This window comes from Protopterus annectens, chromosome 3.part1 (assembly GCF_019279795.1).
Source record: "Protopterus annectens isolate FY-2018-M chromosome 3.part1, PAN1.0, whole genome shotgun sequence".
Taxonomy (NCBI): domain Eukaryota; kingdom Metazoa; phylum Chordata; order Ceratodontiformes; family Protopteridae; genus Protopterus; species Protopterus annectens.
The window spans coordinates 1,606,062,927-1,606,084,497 of NC_056732.1; the positions used below are offsets into that span (position 1 = coordinate 1,606,062,927).

The 21,571-nt window shown below is 42.0% G+C and overlaps 1 protein-coding gene across 2 annotated transcripts in view; it reads right to left on the bottom strand.

Annotated features, from left to right (window-relative positions):
• VPS50 (VPS50 subunit of EARP/GARPII complex) overlaps positions 1–21,571 on the bottom strand; it is a 2,487,651-nt gene that overhangs the window by 535,552 nt on the left and 1,930,528 nt on the right. The window lies entirely within an intron of this gene.

The following is a 21,571-nucleotide window of genomic DNA, read 5'->3' on the forward strand; positions in this document are numbered from 1 at the left end:
TGGTGAACACTGGGGGGGGCTGTTGAGAGACCAAATGGTAGTGCCCTGAACTGGCAGTGATTGGCTCCCAGCCGGAGGTGGAGAAACCTCCGGAAGTTGTGATCCATCTTTATGTGGCAGTACACATCCCGGAGGTCTATACAGCACATCCAGTTATCCCTCCTTAGGAATGGAAGAATGGACTGTATCGAGACCATCCGGAATTTTTGAGGTTTGATAAATTTGTTCAATAGGCTGAGATCAAGGATTGGTCTCCAGTCCCCTGTCATTTTTGGCACTAAAAAAGGACCTCGAGCAAAACCCGGATCCTGTCTGGTCTGGTGGGACTGGTCGGATGACTCTTTTCCTTAGCAGTTTTTCTATCTCTAAGGCTGCTAATTCCCTCTGATTGGGTGGTACATCGGGATTCGTTTGACGGGTCTGGGAGTTAAGTCAAAAGGAATTTTGTAGCCTCTGGATATTATTCTCTGCACCCAAACATCGGTAGTAATAAGATGTCAGGCTGGTAGATGCAGAGAAAAATGACCCCCGACAGCTTCCAGAGGGAAGCAATCAGGCTGCTGCTCTAGAGCGCTAGTAGGGTCTGCCGGAGACAGAATCTCTAGCGCCCTGGTTACGCGGACCACCCTCTACCCCAAAAGGGATGTATTCCATATGAGTTGCCCCCTCTGCCTGAGGGGGATTGTTCACCATGAGTGTCATGAAAAGGTCCTTGGGATTTCTCGAACCACATTGTTACTCCCTCCTGGTTCCTGGAGTAGCAGCTCTGGGGGTTGGAAAGACATATGCCCACAGCAGACAAGGTCTTTCCATCTTTCTCACTACGTGCAAGTGTGTCTCGTACTTTGGGTCCAAAAATTGCAGATTCGTCGACAGGTGCATTGACGAAGGAAGATTTAAAGGGGTCTGCGAAGTCACACAACCGCATCCAAGCATTACGTCTCATGACAACGCCTGATGCGGCAGCTTGAGCTGTCCCCCTTGGTGGAGTGAGATATCAAACGCATCAAGTGGTTAGAGATGGATTCAAGGGTAGCTAGCTGCGAGGCAGCAGTATCATGCACCTCATCAGACAGTACCCCACCAAAGAGGAAGACATTTCGGAAATTAGGTCTCTTTGAAGAGGAGTAAAGTGTGCCAGATAGTTCAGCGACCCGAATGTCGCTGAAGCGCAGGTCTGTTTCCCTAGTCTGTCCATGATATGGGACTCTCTGTTTGGAGGATGGATGGTGTAACTATCATCTGCCAGTTTCCTCTTGGTGGCCGCCACCATGACCATAGAATCAACTGTCAGCTGCTAGGACCAGTGGGGCTTGTCTTCAGGTGTAGACAGAATTTTTGTCTGGCCTCCGGGGGACAGGTTCTACATTGCCCAGAGCCTTCCAGGTATGCTGCACAATGAGTTAAACAAGGTCATCTGCCGGTGGGATCACCCAGGAAGTAGATGGCTGGGCACGGAAGGCCTGCAGGAACACTGATTCCTCAGAAGAAGGGTTATAGGACTTCCAGTCTCCCTGCTACTTGAGGATTTTGAGAATGTCTCCGAATGAGATGTCATCTGGGGGAAACCGTGGGGACCCTTCCCCCTCGTCACAATCAGTGTCTTCGGTGATAGATTCCTCCGGTGAATCAAGGTGCTTCCTCTTGCACTATTTCTTCTGAGGTGGCTCCACAGTGGGATCTTCTGAGGAGGACTCCGGAGAAGGGATTCCCTTCAAAGAGGGTTCTTGTGACTCCCGTACCCGGGGTCCCAAAATAGAGGGTTGGGAGAGGAGCAAGAGAACTAGAAGCCATCAGAGCCATGGACATAGACGGTGCCAGCAAGAAAATAGGGACTGGGCTAGATACCAAGGTGTGGATGGTCCAAGCACTGCTTCAGGTGAGCATCGGTGGACAGTGCTGACAGGAAAAACACTGCTGTCGGGACCGAGACAGTATGCACCGGAGGTATCTTGTCCTTCGCAGTTATTTTTGGAGCCGATGGAACTGAAGAAACTGTCAGAACTGTGGCTGGGGATTGTGCCGAAGCAGATACAGTCATCGGAGCCAATGTCGGATCTAAGGACGGCACTGAAGTCAGTGGTGCCGAGGTTAGAGCCGAAATAGGGGTGAATGTCATGGATGGCACCGAGGGAGAAGACACAAAACCTGGGGCTAAACAGGTCTGTGCTGAGGAAGCATGGAGCAGGAAATGAGTGACTCCATTTTTCCTTATGCTTTTTGGTCTTTGGAGAGGGGAGACCTCCAACCCAGATATTGCCTCCGGAAAAAAGGTGCCTTGAGTAATCCATTTTTTCCTTATGTTTTATGGTCTTTGGAGGGGGTGAGACCTCCGACCCAGATACAGCCTCCGAAAAAGGTGCCTCTGAAAAAAAAAGTGCCTTGAGTAATCCGTTTTTCTTTATGTTTTATGGTCTTTGTAGGGGATGAGACCTCCAACCCAGATACAGCCTCTGAAACAGGTGCCTTGAGTAATCCATTTTTCCTTATGTTTTTTGGTCTTTGGAGGGGGTGAGACCTCCGACCCAGATAGAGCCTCCAAAAAAGGTGTCTTGAGTAAACCTTCTAACATACGTTTATTATTACGTTCTGCCAGTGTACAATTACTAAAACTAGCAAAAAAGTCACGGTCAGCTCTAATATGATCCACGCCCATACAGTAGACACAACGAACATGTGCATCTGAGTTAGGTATCTTACGTCCACACATGTCACATTGTTTAAATCCCAACTTAGCTTTGTCTGACATAGTACGGCAACACAAGGCTATCCTATAGAAAAAATAAGGGAGAAAATACCAGTGATGTTATTTTTAAAAAATACCACTAGTAGAAAGGAAAGGCCTGTCAAAGACAGGAGAGAGGGACAGTACCAATAAAGATAAAAAATTAAATTATCAAGGAAAAGGGTAGGAAATAGGCTTAGGTTATAGGCGACAGTAAGAAAAGGCTAACGACTAAAAATTAAATAATTTTGAAGAGAAACTGTCTCAAAATTAACAATTTTCTACTTAGCTTTGAGAGAGATGGCTAGCACATCTGACTAGAACACGACAAAAACGATCTAGGAGAACTAGGAGAGAGGCATTATGGGTAGGTCTTTGAGAGTTTTTGTCTTGCGCGAGCTGGGAAACGGCCGGGAACCAAGGTCCTAACTGTAATGAAAGAACAAAGATTTACAACATCAGATATAGTATTTTAACAGAAGTAAAGGGGATGAGAAATACACAGGTTAAGCTGTATTTTTCAGAGACAAAAGAAACAGCAAAAAGTTAAGAGGTCATTAGAAGACATAAAAGTTTAGTAAGGATGCCTGCATATTACTCAAGCAATGTAAGACAACTACTAGAGGTGAATAGGAAATACTGGCCAGTTCTGGTCGCAGTTGAACAAATTAAAGAGGCAGTGGGGGTCTCCCTGAGTTTTGTATATAAAAATATGAAGTCCTTAAAAAAAAATGTTGTGTTACCCCAAAAATAAAGAGTACAGTAGGGAAATGGGGGCTAAATTAACAACTAAACCATTTATGAAATGCAACTTTTGTAGTTATATAGATGTTTCAGGACAATTTGTTCATCCAGACTTGAACAAAGTTTTTGTCTTTAGAGCAAAAGCCAATTGTGAAACCATGTATGTGGTTTATTTAGCACACTGCATGGAATGTCACTCATTTTACATAGGTAAAACAGATCTTAAATTTAGGGACAGAAAAAGGGAGCACCAGTACAATATTAATAATAGAATATCTACTAATGCGTTGGCCAAGCATATTATGAGCAATGCACATTATTTTAGGTTTCTAGTTATAGACAAGACTAGAATAGATGGTAGAATGGGTGACGTCACGAAAAGGACTGAAGTAAAGGCAAGACCCCTACGAAGGTAGAGCATGGTTTTCCCCTTTACAAGACATGTATATAAGTTTTTACTTATTTATATATTTATTTTATTTAAAGTCTTATAATATATGCATTAATATAAGATTTTATTCTTGATTTAGTGTATATATGCAATCCTATTTTGCCTCGAAATGTCTGCAGTACACTCATGTACGCAAGTCAGATTTGTAAGTTAAGTGGTATTGGTTCTTTAAATAATTATTTTATATTGCCTTGATTATAGTAATGTCACGTTCTTGAATTTTAAAAAGAGTACTTAAACAGAGTGCATGTCTGTTATATTTTAACATCTGATGAAGCAGTTAAAGTTGCTGTGAAAGCACTTACGTGTTTGTTTTTGGTCAAATAAAACAGCTTGTGTACTACATTGAATGTTGAGCCTTCGTTTTATCTTGCTCAGTGAATGTTTGTTGGACTATTTGTACTTTTGAGCAGGATATTATTCTGGTGCTTTTTGTTAGTGTTGTGTAGAATAGTTGTACCATAAGAACTACAGCTAACAGTATGAACCCTCTGTATCAGCTTCGTCAGAAAGTGCTTATAGTGGACTACAGTCAACCATCAAAGGTATGCCTAGTCAGAAATTGGTAATTTTGGGGGGTACAGTATGGCAGCCTGTGTGAACAAAGCTTTTTATTATCAATCTGGCTTGACAGAAGCAGTTTCTTTTGTACTACTGTTCCATACATACATGTAAATGCCACTGCTTTTGTGAAGACTAATTAATCATGACTATATGTATGGGGTAATCTGTTACTCAGCATGAGATCCCTATTTGTTTTAATGGTGGCTTGTTCAATAATTATTTAACTAGGGTGCAAAATGCTAAAAAGCATATTCAGGAAATACTGATGGCATGCACAACTTTTGGTCATGGCTAAAACGTGTACATTTCAACTATAGCAAACTGCTTGCAAAGTTTATTTGGACATGCTTCTTCTAATCTCAAGGTCCCTGACCAAAAAATGGTCTGGGTTCAAACAGTTAGCATACTACCAAAAGCAATGAAGAAGGGAAGGTGGAACAATGGACCTGGCACAAGCAAGTTCAGCTGGACCTGGCCTCTGAGTGTTTGACCTTTGGTGATCTTCTAAATAAGCTCATGGAGCTGTGAAAAGGACAGTTTCCCTTTTTCTGCTCAAAATAACCTCTCCCACTTGGTTACAGATTGGCCTTATCCATCCCATGGTTGATAATTATATATTACCCCTAATGAGAATAACTGGGATCATGCCATTAATAGTTTGAGGGGACCCATGCATGGGGTAAAGCATTCAGGAGTTGCATCTGTACATTAGTAGTACAAAGGGCAGTCCTGGGGTAAATTTTCTGTTTCCCAGCCATAGACCTACGGTGCACTTGAAAATGGACAGGGATGAACTTTGTTTTGTGTGGACTGGGAGTCTGCTCCATAACAGCTGTATCCTCTGTGAAATATACCTGTTCCTCCCAACTGTTCTATTAATGTTGCAAAAGAGGTTGAGATCCCTAGACCAACTATTTCTGATGCTATTTCACTTGCTGATGTGCAGTAAGTCCATCAGTAATGGGTCGCAGGATGCCTTCTATGCCAGACATAGGTCACCTCTTAGCAAGCTGTAGGATATATACTCTGTAGGATGTATATTAACAGGACTTTGAGTCAGTCCATATAGTACATGTTTCTTAGGCCTTTTGTCTTTTTAGTAAGGCATCTCTGTGGGCATTCCAGTAGTTGCTTGTGTCTTGACAGATACTTGCCAAAGAGAGCATTATATTCAATGACTGGCCAGATAAGGGCCGAGTAAAGGGGAACAATGATATCCCCAGATCTACACACAATATCATTGTTTATAAGCTGTGCATTATAGAGATCTTTCTTAAAAAAACTGACACAAGCTGGACAAAAGTTAGGTCACTGTCCACATAAGTTCCCCAATCCCGAGCAAATGGGTAACTCTTAGGGGCATACTGTCAATGTTGTAGTTCCCTGGGGTAGATGACTTCCCAAAGGATACAATAATGCATTTTTTGGCATTTAGTTTCAGACCACAATTTTGACACCACTTACTTAGTTTAGGCAAACTTTCCTGCAGGATGGCTTAGTCATTTGGGCATTCAATGACTGCTCCTAATTTGCAGTCATCTGCAAATTTAGTCAGCCAGAGCCCTCTGGTATTGGATTTTACTTTAGAAAAGTAGATGCCAAACAGCAGCTGTACCAGCACAGAAACCTGGAGGACTCTACTGGTGACTTGTTTCGCTGTGGCAGTAACTTCTCCCATCTTGATTATCTGCATTCTATTTGTGAGCCAGTTGGCAATCCAGAGAGTGACATAGGGGGGTTATTCCCAGTTTCGAGTGTATTCACTGTAGCAGTCATTACATGTGGGTTATCTGCCTGCAGGTAGCCCTCATCTGGCCTGAATACCAGAGTCTTGGATTCCTGCATCAGATGCTGTCTCTTCTTCCATGATGTCAGGTCGTCAGGGGTATAAAACATGCAGCCGATGCCATTACATCAGTTTTTTTTGCCCCAGATGTCAGGTGCCCCCACAATGGGAAGCAATTATATGTTATGGTACACCTCCATCAAAAAGCAAATACACCAGAAAGCTTAAATACACCAAACAAGAAGGAAAGGTAGAGCCAAGAGAAGTCAGGGGGCTGGAGGGAGGGTAACCAGGACTGCAACAGTGAATACACTCAAACATCTACATTTATGGTAAGTGTACACAACTGGACTATGTTCTTTGTGTTTCACTGTTGCAGTCATTACATTTTGGTTTATTTCCAAAGCTAAGGAAGGGAGGAGGAAGTTAGAGAGCATTAGGGCCAGCTATTAAGCCCTGCAAGATGGCAGTGGCAAAACCAGCTCTGGATTTAGAAAAAATAGGCATGTGGCAATGCTTGGTGAAGGTATGTACAGACCTCCAGGTAGCAGCTTCTAGGATGTCCCTAGTAGGGACTCTTCTGAGAAAGGCTGCAGAGGTAGATGCAGCCTTGGTGGAATGTGATCTTACCCCCTGTGGGGTAGGTTTTCCATGGTGCTTACAGCAGAAATGAATGCAATAGGCTATCCATTTAGAAATGGTTTGCTTTGAAATGGCACTCCCCTCTGCCCCTGCAGCAAAGCCAACTAGCAGCTGTTCAGATTTTCTGAGAGGCTTAGTCCTGCCCAAATAAAATCTAAGCTGTCTGTGCACGTTCTACTTTGTTTTGTGGATTCGGGAAAAAGGTAGGCAAATGAATGGACTGATTTAGGGCCACACTAGACACCACCTTAGGCATACAGGAAGGATTGGTCCTGAGGGAAACCCTGTCTGCATGGAAGATAATGAAGGGCTCCACTGCCATGAGGTCCTGTAATTCAGATACTCTTCTTGCTGAAGTGATGGCTAGAAGGAAGGCTGTTTTCCAAGAAAGGAATTTCAACTCTGCTGTTGCATCTGGCTCAAAAGGAGGAAGAGTGAGCTTTTCCAATACAAAGTTAAGGTTCCAGGCTGGAGTAGGGGCACTCCTGGGGGGGGGTCTTAAATTTTTGGCCCCTCTGATGAATTGCTTTAGCAGGGGGTGAGAGAAGAGGGGTGGTTCAGTATTATAATGTGCTGAAATGGCAGAGGCATGAATTTTAATTGACGAGAAGGATAGGCCCTTGTGGAACATTTCTGTTAAGTACTGAAGAATATGAGGTAAGCTGGGTACCATTGTACCCATCCCCTGACTCTGGCTTCAGGAACAGTATCTTTTCCACTTTTCAGCATAGGATTCTCTAGTACTAGGCCCTTGCCTCCAGAATGACATCTAGCACCTGCTTACTGAGGGATGCTATTGGAGAGCTCAAGGAATTAGCCAGGCTGCAAGGTTCAGGGTTTGAAGGTGATGGTGCAGAATCTGGCCTGCCTGCTGGGACAGCAGGTAAGGGGTCTGAGGCAGGTGCCATGGTTCCAGCAGTATCATACTGCGCAAGAGGGCATACCAGTGTTGGCGTGGCCAGTCTGGTGCAATCAGTATTGTCCTTGGTTTGTCCTGTTTGATCTTTAGCAGAACCTTCGAGAGGAGAGGCAGAGGGGGAAAGGCATAAACTGAGAGGCTTTCCCAGGTAAAGGACAGGGCATCCACTTTCCAAGCTTGACTGTGGGAAGTCCTTGTGCAGAATTTGTCCAATTGGTAGTTCTGAGGGGAGGCAAACAGGTCTATCTCTGGAGTCCCCCATTTGTTCCTCAAGAGGTTGAATATTTTTGGTTCCAGTTTCCATTCGTGTGGATCCATGAGATTTCTGCTTAGGTTGTCTGCCAGTGAATTTAGCTTGCCTGGCAGGAATTGAGTTTGTAGGTGCCCTTGGTTGCTCAAGGCTGTGTTCCATAGAGTCATGGCTAGTCTGCAGAGAGGGTATGAGTGGGTTCCCCCCTGCTTGTTTATATACCACATAACTGTGGTGTTGTCTGTCTTTACCAATAATCGTTCTGGAAGAATGTGGTCCTTGAAGGCTGTCAGGGAATTCTGTACAGCTAACATTTCTTTCTGGTTGATATGCAGGTACATCTGACGTGGATTCCATTTGACCTGAATGCACTGCCCTGCCAAGTGAGCCCCCCATGCCTAGTCTGATGCGTCTGTTGTTAGGGTTTGGGTGGCAGGGGATAGAGTGAAAGGGAGCCCCTTGTTGTGGTAGCAGGCCTCTGCCCACCAAAGGAACTCTGTCTTTATACAAGGAATGACAGGAATCACCGATTCCAGGTCCTGAAAATGTTGACACCTTAGGCTTTTTAGATACCATTGTAGTTTCCTCATATGCAGTCTTGCATATGGAATTAGCAGAATGCAAGAGGTCATGAACCCCAGGGCTTGCAGAATTTTCCTTGCAGACAGCTGGGTCTTTGTGGCCAGTAGTTTGAAGTAGGTTGTCAAATAAACTTGTTTCTCTGGAGTGAGGAAAGCCATCTGGGAAGTTGTGTTCAAGCTTGCTCCCAGGAATACAATCTGTTGGCAGGGTACTAGGTGAGATTTCTTTTCGTTTATGGTGTACCCCAGTGAGTTTAGAAGTTTCTTTATGAATGCCAGATGTTTTAATAGCAATTCCTGGCTTTCTGCTTGAATCAAACAATCGTCCCAGTATGGGCATATTTGAATATTTCTCTGCCTGCAAAATGCAATGGCTGGCACTAGACATTTTGTGAATACCCTGGGTGCAGTAGATAAGCCAAAGGGAAGTGCAGAGAACTGAAAGTGCATGGAGCCTGCCCTGAAGCATAGGTATTTTCTGCAAGATTCCCTTATTGGAATGTGCAGGTAAGCTTCCTTTAAGTCTAAGGTTGCCAACCAGGCATCTGTGCCTAGCATAGGAAGCAGCTGAAGTGTTAGCATCTTGAATTTTGGGATTACCAAAAAAGTGTTTAGAATAGAGACATCCAAGATAGGACGCCAGAAGTTGTCTTTTCTGGGTACCAGGAAAAGTCTTGAATAAAAACGTTGTCCCCTTTCTTCTGCTGGGACAGGTTGAACAGCTCTGACACCTAGAAGAGAGAGAACCTGCTGTTGAGCCTCTGCCCACTGATTTGAGGGTAGGTCTGGCCAGCCATTTCGGGTTGGTAGGGTGTGGAAGTGGAATATGTATCCTTGGGAAACTATATTCACAACCCATTTGTCCTGGGTAATGAGTTCCCAGATTTTTGCATGCAGGGCGAGCTTTCCTCCTAAGGGAGCAGGCAGCTGAGCAGGGCTTGGAAGGGTTAAGGGCAAGTCATTGTGCCATTTTTCCGTAGGGGGGGTGTCTTACTACTCCCTGCTTTGGAAGTGGGAGCCCCCAACTGCTTAGGCCTGTGCGTAGCCCGAGACTGTAACCTAGGTGGTCTGCTGTTCCTGGGTTTGGACTGAGAAGGCCTAGAAGAGGTTGGAAAGGACCAGTTCTTTTAGGCCAATGTCTACTAAATCTGGGAGGCTGTACTTGCAGGAAATCTTTAATAGTTTGCATAGATTTAGCTTTTTTCTCCATCTTTTTGAGGACTTCTTCTGCTTTGTTGCCAAACAGGTGGTGTTGGTTTAAGGGAGCATCCGGTAATTTAGCTTTAACATGATCTGGCAAGTTTTGCTCCTTAAGCCAAGCATGCCTTCTAAGTACAGACCCAGTGACAGCAACCCTGCAAGATTCTTCTCAAGAGTCAAAACCACATTGCAAAGTATGTTTACCAACTTGTTCTGCAGAATGCATTAAATTCTGTAATTATTTTTGTTCAGTACAGTCAGGAATAAACATCATTTTCTGTTTAAGTAGTCCCATAATATGCTGCTGGTACTTTAACATTTGAAACTGGCAATTTAAAGCCCTAATAGCCAAAGTAGCAGAAGTATATACCTTCTTACCCCATCTGTCCAAGGCTCTAGAATCTCTATCAGAAGGGGTAGGGTTTTTGGTAGCAGTAGCCTTAATGCCCTTTGGACCTTTTCTAAATGGTCTCTGGATCTGCAGTAGGATTCTTGAAGAGGAACTTGTGACAGTCAGATATTCTGTAATACCTGTCAGGTTTTCTGGGAGCTGGAGGTAAAGTGTCTGGGGAAAGGCTAGATTCCAAAAAAGCATAATCTACAATGCCCAGAACAGGCAGGATAGTAAAGGTCTGTGTTGAGGGAGGAGTAAGAATTCCCTAAGCCTCTTTTTGGAGTCAGAGTAATCCTGGCATTCCCAGTGGAAATGCTCCCTAAGAGTGTGCATGGTTTCACCAAAAGAAAAATCTTCTGGAAGGGAAGCAGAGGGAATGGAATCCTCTGCATCAGAATCCTCATAGGTAGATAAGGGCAAATGCTGGTAATCAGAAGAAACAGAAATATCAGATACCTGATCAAAAAAATCAGAAGGAAAATCAGTTCTAGGTCTCTTAGAGGGGGAAGGCTGGCTTCCCCTAATTAAGGTAATAGGATCTTCAGCCATTCTAAGCATTTTTTTTTTAGGCATATGGGCCTGAGCATGCGGTTTGGACGTCAGTTTTCTAGGCGTTGGTTGAGTTTTAGGCCTGGATGAAGAAGATTGCGTCGGTTTGAAATGCAAGTCTGTAGGCCTGAATACACCCTCAGAAGCTGGTGCTTGCACAGCGGCTCCAGACCCATCCAAGGTAGAGTCATCCGCAAGTTCCATAGTCGAAGAAGTATCTCGCGGCATACTGGACTCTGAATGGGTCTCATTAGAGGCCTGTGAATCTGAGGTAGCGGGTATCAGGGGCTGCAAAAGCACCTCACTGAGTACCGGCGGACTGGCGACTAGCTTAACAGATGCGTCGTCGGCAGTTTTGGACCTAAGCGGTCTGTCTCTATCTTTATCCTTATGGTTTTTCAGAATATTGGTAGTCGGATGACTTACCAAAGCCATTTCTGGATAGCTATACCGAGTACCAAAATAATTTGCTGCAAATATAGCTCAACGACGAATAGTTTGGGGGTTGAACAAGGCACAAAACCGACAGCAAGGGACGTCGTAGTCTGGGCCTAAGCAAGGAATGCAGTATGAATGAAAATCTTTATGAGGTATTTGCTTTCCACAGGTAAGACAATTGTTAACTTTTACTGACATTGGTTAAGAGCAAGAAAAAGGATCCCCAAAGGGGTACTTAACTTTTTTTGAAGACTTTAGTTCTGAAACTCGAAAACGAAAATTTCAGGAGTCGGCCGACCGGCACTTGCGAACTGCGTCTGCTTCGGGCACCGCGTGGCAAGAAAGACTGATGTAATGGCATTGGCTGCATGTTTTATACTCCTGATGACATGACATCATGGAAGAAGAGACAGCATCCAACGCAGGAATCCAAGATTCTGGTATTCAGGCTGGCTGAGGGCTACCTGCAGGCGGATAACCCAAATGTGATGACTGCAACAGTGAGACACAAAGAACATCCCAGTGAGAGTTTTAACTCCCAATCACTGGCTTACCAAGTCAGTGCTCTAGCACCTGAGCTATAGAGCTGTTCCACAGTTGCCCAACCTTGTGATGGAAAAGGGAACTCTTGAGGTTTGTTCTTGTTTGAGATAGTTCAACAGACAGTTTATTACTCCTAGTGGAAACATTATAATTAATAAATAAGATTCACGGGGTGGTAGCTATAGCTTCTTTCCTAAAGCATTTGAATACAATAATTAAGTCCCCTCTTAGTAATCTACACCTGATGGAATACAACGACAGACATTCAAGTCTCTTACTACATGCCAGTTGACCAAGCCTTTCTATATGCCTCATATGTGACTTCTGGATGCATTCAAGTTTCAACATCTGTGGAGCATTAAATACACACAAAGATCCACAACGGTCAATAATCCACCACACAGCCATAGTGAACAGCGGGAACAAAACTTTCTTGTCCTTGACTGTACCACATCTCATAATATTTCTGATTAGGCCGTAACACCTTCTTATAATGTTCTTAATATGTTCAGAAAATTTAAGAGATAAATCTATTAAGACCTCTAAATCCCTCAAGTGTTAACCACTGTTACAATATGGCTACCTAGAGCATAAGGGTATTCAAGATTGATGATACCATAATGCATCAACATATACTTTTTGGCATTAAACCTCATATCTTTAGACAAAGTCCAGTGAAAAATAGTGTCAAACAGCCTTGTAAGACATTATGGTCAAAGATGTTGTCACTGTCCAACTAACTTTGGTGGCAGCACTGAATTTGCTCATCTAAGTTTTCTCAGAGGTTTACAGTAAGTTACAGAACAAGGAGCCATAAACAGATCCCAGTGGGACCCTCACCCTGATACTTCCAGAACTTCTTGTAAACTTATTCTTTACTTCCCTAATGCCAGTCTCCTTGAACAGTTGCATTTCTGTTAAAATGTAATGTTTTTTTTCTTCATCTATAGGTATAAACAATTTCTTCTTTATTTGTCATCTTGGTATCAGAAATTATCATCATAGTGATAATTATTCACAACTTTTGCATTTTCATTTTGTGATTCTCCTGGTCAAGATGAGATGAGACAATCCGTGTTAACGTTATAAGCCTATCTTCACTGACAGTCCTACTTCAGCATCCGCTATAGTGCAAATTCCTGAAACCCAGTTAATGTTCTCCCTCATATCACAGCAATATCTGCTTACATTTTGTGATGTTTAATATTCACTCAGTGAAGCAATACCTCTGGACCCGAAAGGAACACAGAGAGCTTATTTTGGACTGTAGTCAAGAATCAAGCTTATGCTGGCAGGATTTAGTGTTTCCAGGAGTGAAAGTTGGACTTTCTTTCCTTTTATAATTTTGTGTGGTGACTACTGTTATTTATGTGGACGTATATCAGCTCATATGTCACCAATACCAATGTAAGCATTCAAAATACTACAAATCAAATTCAAAGAAAAAACTCACCAGTAGCTAATTTATCAAAGTCTTGGGATTAACCAGCACTGACCCTGATTCTCATAAGGCAAAAGGCAAACAAATCGGTCATGAATGGTATGCTAGTCCATCACAAGATACACACACAAGTGCATGACTGGTCATACAGCTACAGATAATCTGAATGACTGCCAAATCACCCACGATGTGTGCTTGGTATGTGGGAGGGAAAAAAAATCAATATAACAGAAGGATGACATACAGACTATATAAAAAAGGCATTCCAGGTGGAAACCAAGCTGGAAAATAATAAAAAAAGCCATGGATTTGTTCCCAAGAGTGAGAGTTGAGGTGGTGCATCTTAGCTACTGCTCATACTATTAAGACATATAAAAAGATGCAGATCTATTGACAGACTTTTAATATGGGAAAAAGAATGAAAGAAACTTAAAAGGGGAGAAAGATGTAGTACTGTTTAATGTTAAGCCCTGACTCCTGACCACTTAACTTGTGCTTGTCTGTCTCCATAAGCTGATGGCATTAAGGCTAGAAACATTTTTTATTCGTATCTACTATTCACTGTTAAGCACACAGTAACTAATTAAATTCCATCATATGGCTTTGAATGCACATTTTTTAACATAGCCTGAAGCGGCACAACTCAGAGTAGTTATACTAGTTATGGGAGTTCGGGAGAAGGTGAATCCTCTCCCTTGGTTGGGGGTAGAGGAAGCCTGTCCCCATTTCAACCTGCCATTCACTACTCCTCCCAAGTCATTCACTGAACTTCATTTCTGATTGCGGAAGGAGAAATCAGGGAGGCACTCACATTCAGCTAGTGATGTCCACAGCCAGGCTCTGAAAATGGTGGCAGCAGTGACAAACAGGGGCCTACAGAGCACAAGTCAGTGATAGCTGATACTTGATGAATACAAGGGGAAGTGTCACGCTTATAAGACCTAAACCATTTTTCACCTACTGCACTTTCAGGTGAACTGGATAAAGAGGAGAGCTGAACAATAAGAAGTTTGTGTAAAATATGGAATAATCTTCCTGAATCAATAAGATCCCTTGGAAGTAGACAAATGCTGTTATACACATTAAGGCCTCAGTCAAGAACATATCTCTTGCAATGAACTGCATAAATGTCATTTACACAAAACAGCTTCTTTTAGTTTAGCATTTAGAAAACGCACAAGGAAATAGCTTTTCAAATTGCTACCACCATGACCAGATCAAACGATTTAGAAGGACAACATATAGCCTATGTTTGCCAATTCTTAGTTACCAGACTAGAGTTTCTATCTTTCAGTTACCTTTTACTCCTGTTTAGCTATTTATAAGCATGATGGTTTACTGGTAGGATTTCTACTACCCAACTCCAGTATCGGGTTACAGCCAGAACTCAAGTTGGTAACGTTTGATATTCTGAAAATCATAACTATGAGTCCTGAAACATCAAGACTCAATGAGCAAAAATATGGACTTGTGTTTAGATATCAAGTCCAAGACTGCCAATTATTGTGAGTATTTCTGATACTTTGAGGTATGTCAGTCTCAGAGTTCCACATTTATGATTGGGGTATATAGGGATGCATGGGGGGTTGCTCACCTGCAAAAAACAATTTTAAAGGGAGAACAGCAATTGCATTTGTTTACTAGGATATTCCAGCTACACCTTCAAGATGGGGAGAAAAACTCCACAAAAGACAAAATACAAACAATTTAGAAAATGCAATTAATATAGTTTTGTTAAAATTCTCAAAATATTAGCAAATTTGGTAGTATCAAAATTTTTGTAGGTTACAACAGTTTTAGAATATTGCAAAACAATGATCTGGGTAAAAATAATAGTTTAATGGTTGTGGTGGTATCACTAAAAATGAAAAGGGTGAGAGAGCAACAGATGTAAAGTTAGATTAGCCAGTGCTAAACATGAACAGAGACAAGTGTTCATTAGATGGGCTTTCCACGTTCAAAATTTTTGTAGTTTCTTTTACCTGTAATTACAGCTATGAGTCCCAGACTTATAATAGGGACCCCCTCCATACAATGTCAATGTGGAGTTTTGAATATTCTCCCAGTATCTACTTGGGTTTTCTTTAGGTATTCCTATTTCCTTCAACTATGAAAAACATGAAACATGTTAACTGGCTATGACACTAAAATGTGCGCTTGAATATATGTGAATACACCCACACTTAATGTTGCCTTTTAATAAATTAACATTAACGACAACTTGGACAATAAGGCATCCTTGACTGCTCCTAAAACATCAACCTTTATAACCTTATCTCTTCCTTCCTACCAAGTCTCCCTCACTGCCTATATATTTTACTACCTTTTTACTACTTGCAACTCCGCTGTACAAATTATCAAAGACTGTGACATTTCTATTTGTTAAAGCACAAAAAAGAAAAGTGCACTTTGAACTGTGAACATTGTCATTGTCGACTAAATTCCAGTCATTCATTCATTTTATTAACTTGTTTGTTTATAAGTTTTATTTATTTTATAATTTTTGCTGCATAAGTGGACTGATCCAAGGACCCTTTTCAGCCATGACTCAGGTGGCCAAAGCACACAGTAGCACACCTGAATAATGCAAATCACTAATTCCTTAATTAATTAATTTACTTATATATGTTTCTTTACTGGGAAAGACCAACTAGGCCAAAAAAAAAATTCAGTGGATGCCCAGTTAGAAAAGCTAAATAAAAGAAAGCAATATAATTAAATTTAAAAATAATCATGCAAATAAGGAACAAACATGGGTAACTCATACCATGTAATACAGTGACCATTAATATCAACATCACACATACCACAGCTGCATTTATTAGCAGTCATCATCAACCTCAAAGTGTCAGAAAAGAGAAAAACAGTTTACGTCAAACAAGACTAGGCCTAACGTGATGGAAATATCACAATGTGCAAGGCAGAGAAAGGAAAATACGACGATAGTAGACAACAGAAAAATACTAGTGAAGCATTAGGCAACAGCTGTGGAAAAAAACATTTGACCATAAGGAGGTGGAGACAGGAAAAGTGGAATGAATGTAAAAGAACAGAGTCAGACAGATATTAGCTAGAGAGAACAGCTGATCTCAGGTATAGAAAAACTATACGGAGATATAAAAGGAAAATAGCGGGTAGTAATATAAGAATAGGGGAATAAAAACACAATGAGAAGGATAAAATGAATCTTCTATGAACTGAAGTAAAGAAAATTATAAATTGTTAAGTAATGTAGGGGTAGTTGTGTGTTAAAGTAGAGGAAACAAGCTGTGTTTAACGCTTACCTGTGTGTTGTGTGCGAGTACAACCAGGCACCAATTAAATATTGTTTTAGTAGGTATTTGAAGGACTTTAGGTTACCCAATTGTTTAGGTATGAGGGATGGCATTTCACAGTCTGGAGACATAGTTGCTATATGGTAAGTCATCTGCAATCTTGATGGATTTGGTGATGAGAAGGAGAAAATGATCACCTGAGTGTAAATTTCTGTTTGGTAAGTAGAACTGTATGAGACTAGTTAAAGACAGAATATTTTCAGAGCTGAAGAGAAAGTTATGGGTTGTAAGTAACTGGTTGTATGTCAAATAATGTGACAGTTCCAGATAATTGAGCTGTTTCAGGGTAGGTCAGTGCTGCAAATTTACTGACTTTATTATATCATCGTTTGAATTTACTTATTTTTTTGAATAATTTTCAGACTTGTGAGAACAGGTTCATAGGTAGGTACTAGGGTATTGGCCCAAGGGCCTAAGTAAGCCTAGTCAACAGGGTTCCCTGGCTTATGCTACCCAAGAAAGTTAATTTCCTATGCCCCTGTCGAGCAGAGCCACAGAAGTGATCTCTGGGGTGTATTCCCTATTTCCCATCCAGTCATCAAGATTTTTCTTGAAGAGTGCTAATGAGGAACTTTGCTTGACATAGATGGGTAGCTTGTTCCAGAGTATAGGAAGTCTCTGGGACAGGAATCTATCCCTCCAGCATGTCCTGCTTATTGTGGTGACAAAGTTTAGGTCCCTAGAGCGTGTAGCTCGGAGAGATTGGGATTTCTTTAGGTGTAGCATGTCCAACAGCTCTGGGTTTAACATAGCTTTATATGACAGGCAGAGATCTCCTCGGAGTAGGTGATATACTACAGAGTAAAGCTGGAGTTTTTTGAGACGGTCAATGTAGGGCATCTGTTTTAAGGCCAGTAATCCTCTTTGTAAGGTACTTCTGTGGCCTTTCCAGCTGCTGCAGATGTCTTGTGAGGTACATTCCAAAAGGGGCACTGTACTCTATAATGGGTCTAATGAGTGCCGAGTGGAGGGGAACAATTACCTCTTTTTTCCTGGATGAGAACCCTTTTGTGATGAGGTGTGCCACACAGAAGGATTTCCTGACTACTGTGGTGATGTGATTATCAAAGGAGAAACTACTGTCCACCTGGGTCCCAAGTTCTCTTATCACACATTCGGCGTTAAGTACACTGCTGTTTATGTGGTAGTTCATGGGTACAGAGTTTTTACCAAAGGGGATGACAATGCACATTTTGGCACTGAGCTTGAGGCCATGCCTCTGACACCAGGCATCTGTCTCAGTGAGGCCCTTCTGTAGGATGTCCACATCATTTGGGGACTTGACTATGGCTCCTAGTTTGCAGTCATCTGTTAACTTTGTTAGCCAGAGACCTTCTGTGTTAGCCTGTACTTCAGAGAAGTAGATACCAAACAAGAGAAGTCCCAGGACTGAACCTTGTGGTACTCCACTTGTCACTGGTTTGAAGTCAGATTTGGAGTCTGCAACTTTTGCAGTGTGGGTCCTGTCAGTGAGCCAGTTAGCAACCCATCTTGTGACATAGGGATTTATACCTAGTTTAGTGAGTTTAGTTATAATTCCAGAATGGGGGATGGTATTGAAAGACTTGGCAATGTCAAGATAGGCTGTGTGAACCACCTTACCCACGTCTACGGCTTTGGTGACTGCCTCAAAGAAGACGATCGGATTCAGAAGGCATGATCTGCCTTTCACAAACCTGAACTGGGTGAGGTCCAGAGTTTGGAGGTTACCAATGTCTTTGTTTATGAGTTCCATGATAATACGTTCCATGGCCTTGCAGACCAGGCTCGTAAGGCTAATAGGGCGATAGTTCCCAGGATCAGTAGTGCCCCCCTTTGTGGAGTGAGAAAACTGCTGTGTGCCACTCAGTGGGCACAAAGCCTGACGTGAGACTATGACTGAACATGGTGCTTAGGTGGGGAGCCAGTTCATTCTGAAGTTAGTGTAAAATGCAGCCTGGGATGTTGTCCTGTCCCATGGATACTGTGTTTTTGGTTTTAGAGAGTGCAGCTTTTACCTGCATAGATGTGATTACAGGGACTCTGCATTCTTCCTGTATAAATATGGGCCCTTTAGGGGTGGGAGGGGGTAAAGTTAGCACTGAACTGATATACCAGGATGTTGGCAATATCACTTGGTTCTGTAATTTCCATGATGTTGTGCTGTAACTCAGAGCAGATCTGGGTGTTGCCACTGCAATTCTTGACATAGCTATAGGATGCTTTGTGGTTGCCCTTAAAATCAGTGGTGATTTTGTTTTCCTAGCTAGCTTTGGAGGATCTTATAAAGAATCTCAGCTTCTTACTGAGGCTGACCAGGGAGCTCCTCCACTCATGGGATTTTACTCTTTTTTGCAACAGTTTCTTCCTTCTGTTGTAGAATTTGTTTATGGCAGGGGACCACCAGATCGGCTTCCTTTTTTTGGAGGATAGTGTCCTGGTTCTGTTTGGGATACCACGATCCATGCACTCGTGTAAGTGCTTATAGAGTGTATTTGTGTAGGATTCAGCAGTAGTAACTGTATTATCCATCAGCATGGGTGTCATGAAGTTCGCCATTTCTGTCTTAAGAAGCATGAAGTTGGCTTTGGAGAAATTTTTTACTGTGGTTTCCTTAATGGTGGGTGGATGGGGATGCAGATATCTAGGGTGATTAGCTTATGGTCGGATCTGACCAACGAGGAGTTGACTTCAGGTGTGGAACACTGGTCACTCGTGTTGGTAATGACTAGGTCTAGTATATTGTTGCCCGTGGTGGGAGTGTGGATAAGTTGATACAGGGCATTGGAATTTATGAATTCCAGAAAGTGTTGAGTAAAGGAGATGGTACACGAGTAGTTTTTCCAGTTAATGGTAGGATAATTGAAATCGCCCATTATAAGGGTGTTTGGCTGAACCCTAATATTTTCCAGTATATCAAGAAAAGAGGAGTGGGAATCCTGGGGCATGGTGAGGGATCTGTAGCAAGCTACAATTTGGACTGCAGTTTTGCCTAGAGTTAGTTGCATTATGCTGAGCAACTAGCCTGGAGGTGTGGATATCCTTAATGAATATGGACACACCTCCACCTTTGGTGTTCTGGTCCAGGTTAGATGGCCGAAAAATGTGGTATGAGTTATTGCCTGGTAATGCAGGGGTGATCTCTAGAGCCTTGAACCAGGTCTCAGTCACTTCACAGATATTGATGTTCTCCATTTTAAGGAGTGCCTCGAGTGAGTGCATTTTGAGATTTAGACTTCTAGCACTGAGTAGCATTACCCTCAGTTTTTGCTTGCCTGTTCCTGTGGGGGAAGGATATAAAAAAAAGAGAGAAGATGGGCTGCAGAGGCTTCACTTCTGAATAATTTTCATTTGTGAGAATGGGGGAAGCATACTTTGCCAAGGCTTCTTTCTGGCTCAGTCTGCAAGACAAGATTTGGTTCTGTAAATTGCGCTTTTTTTTGACTAGTCTGTACATGATGGTCAAATTTTACCATTTTATTTTATCTATTATAAACCCTAAAATGATTGTGTGACATACCAATTCAGTTATGGCAGTGGTTGCTGATATAACACAAAACAGTACTTTTTATTCTGAGAGGAGTTTTGGGTTGAATAACATCACCTTACTTTTTTAGGGGGTTAGGTCTCTTTGGGTGTTGTGTAGCAATGTTTCAATAAGAAAAAGATTCTACTGAGAGTTGCTGAAGCTGTGGTAGGTGACGGTCGCGTCATCTGCATACTGGGCTAGACAGGATTGATTGGGGGATGTGTGAAGATAATTCGTAATAACAGTGGGTTAAAAATAGATCCTTGAGGGACACCCAAAGATACGGGGAGACAAGACAAGGCATTGTTTTCCATTTTAGAGCTTGTGGTTGATTTGTGAGATAACTGTGAAATCAAGAAAGGGCAGAGTGAGCAAGATTGAATGCAAATCATTCGAGTAGCTGACTTTGACGTGACAGAATGAAATGCCTTAAAGAGGCACACAAATACTGTAGAGATCAACTAAATTGCACTTCTGTAACACTTTACAATGTTGAGAGAGGCACAAAAATACTGTAGAAATCAATTAAACTGCACTTCTGTAACACTTTACAATGTTGAAAGAGGCACAAAAATACTGTAGAGATCAACTAAATTGCACTTCTGTAACACTTTACAATGTTGAAAGAGGCACAAAAATACTGTAGAGATCAACTAAATTGCACTTCTGTAACACTTTACAATGTTGCTGAAGTTAAGTAGAGCTGTAGTTGTATCATGCTTGGAATGAAAACCATGCTGGGTTGGGGGAAAAAGGTTGTTGTTGGATGAGATGTTTGAGGGGGTTCAGCACAGATACACTTTCAAATATTTTGGAAACAAGTGATAGAATCAATGGGTCTGTATATAACGAAGTGAGAACATGTACCATCTTTGTGGACTAGAAGCATGAAAGACAGTTTCAGGAGACTTGATAAATAGTTTTTTGAGATGCAGCAATTTATGAACCTAGATATGGGGTATGCAAGGTCATCGATGGTGAGTCTGACATATTCAGATGGCAATTAATCAGGTGCATCACTGATGGGTTTTAGGGAACAAAGATGCTTCTTGTTTGTGGCAGTAGAAACAGGTAGGCGTCTAAAGACATTATATGGTTATTTAGTTGTAGGCGAACAATAAGGTGGTTTATGGAAGGGTTAAGGAGTAGTGAGATTACTGTTTTGATAAATTGGTTGTTGACTTGGTTGGTTATGGATGGTTTGCGATTACTGCTGGTACACAGGTATGTTTGCCAGCATTACTACATTTCTTAATGGAAGACCAAAAAAGTTTTTGATTTGTTGGACGACTGCAGAAGTGCAGTGCAGTACAGATTGTGTGTCTGTCTGTCTGTGTGTGTGTGTGTGTGTGTGTGTGATTTGTTGTGAGAAGTAGTATGGTTATGGAGATGTCTATATGCTTGACAGAGCACAACCCCACTGCATATTAACATTCCAAAACAAAACTCATGCTATATCATATAGAACTAATGTCAATTTATCTGATGATTGTTTAGTGTA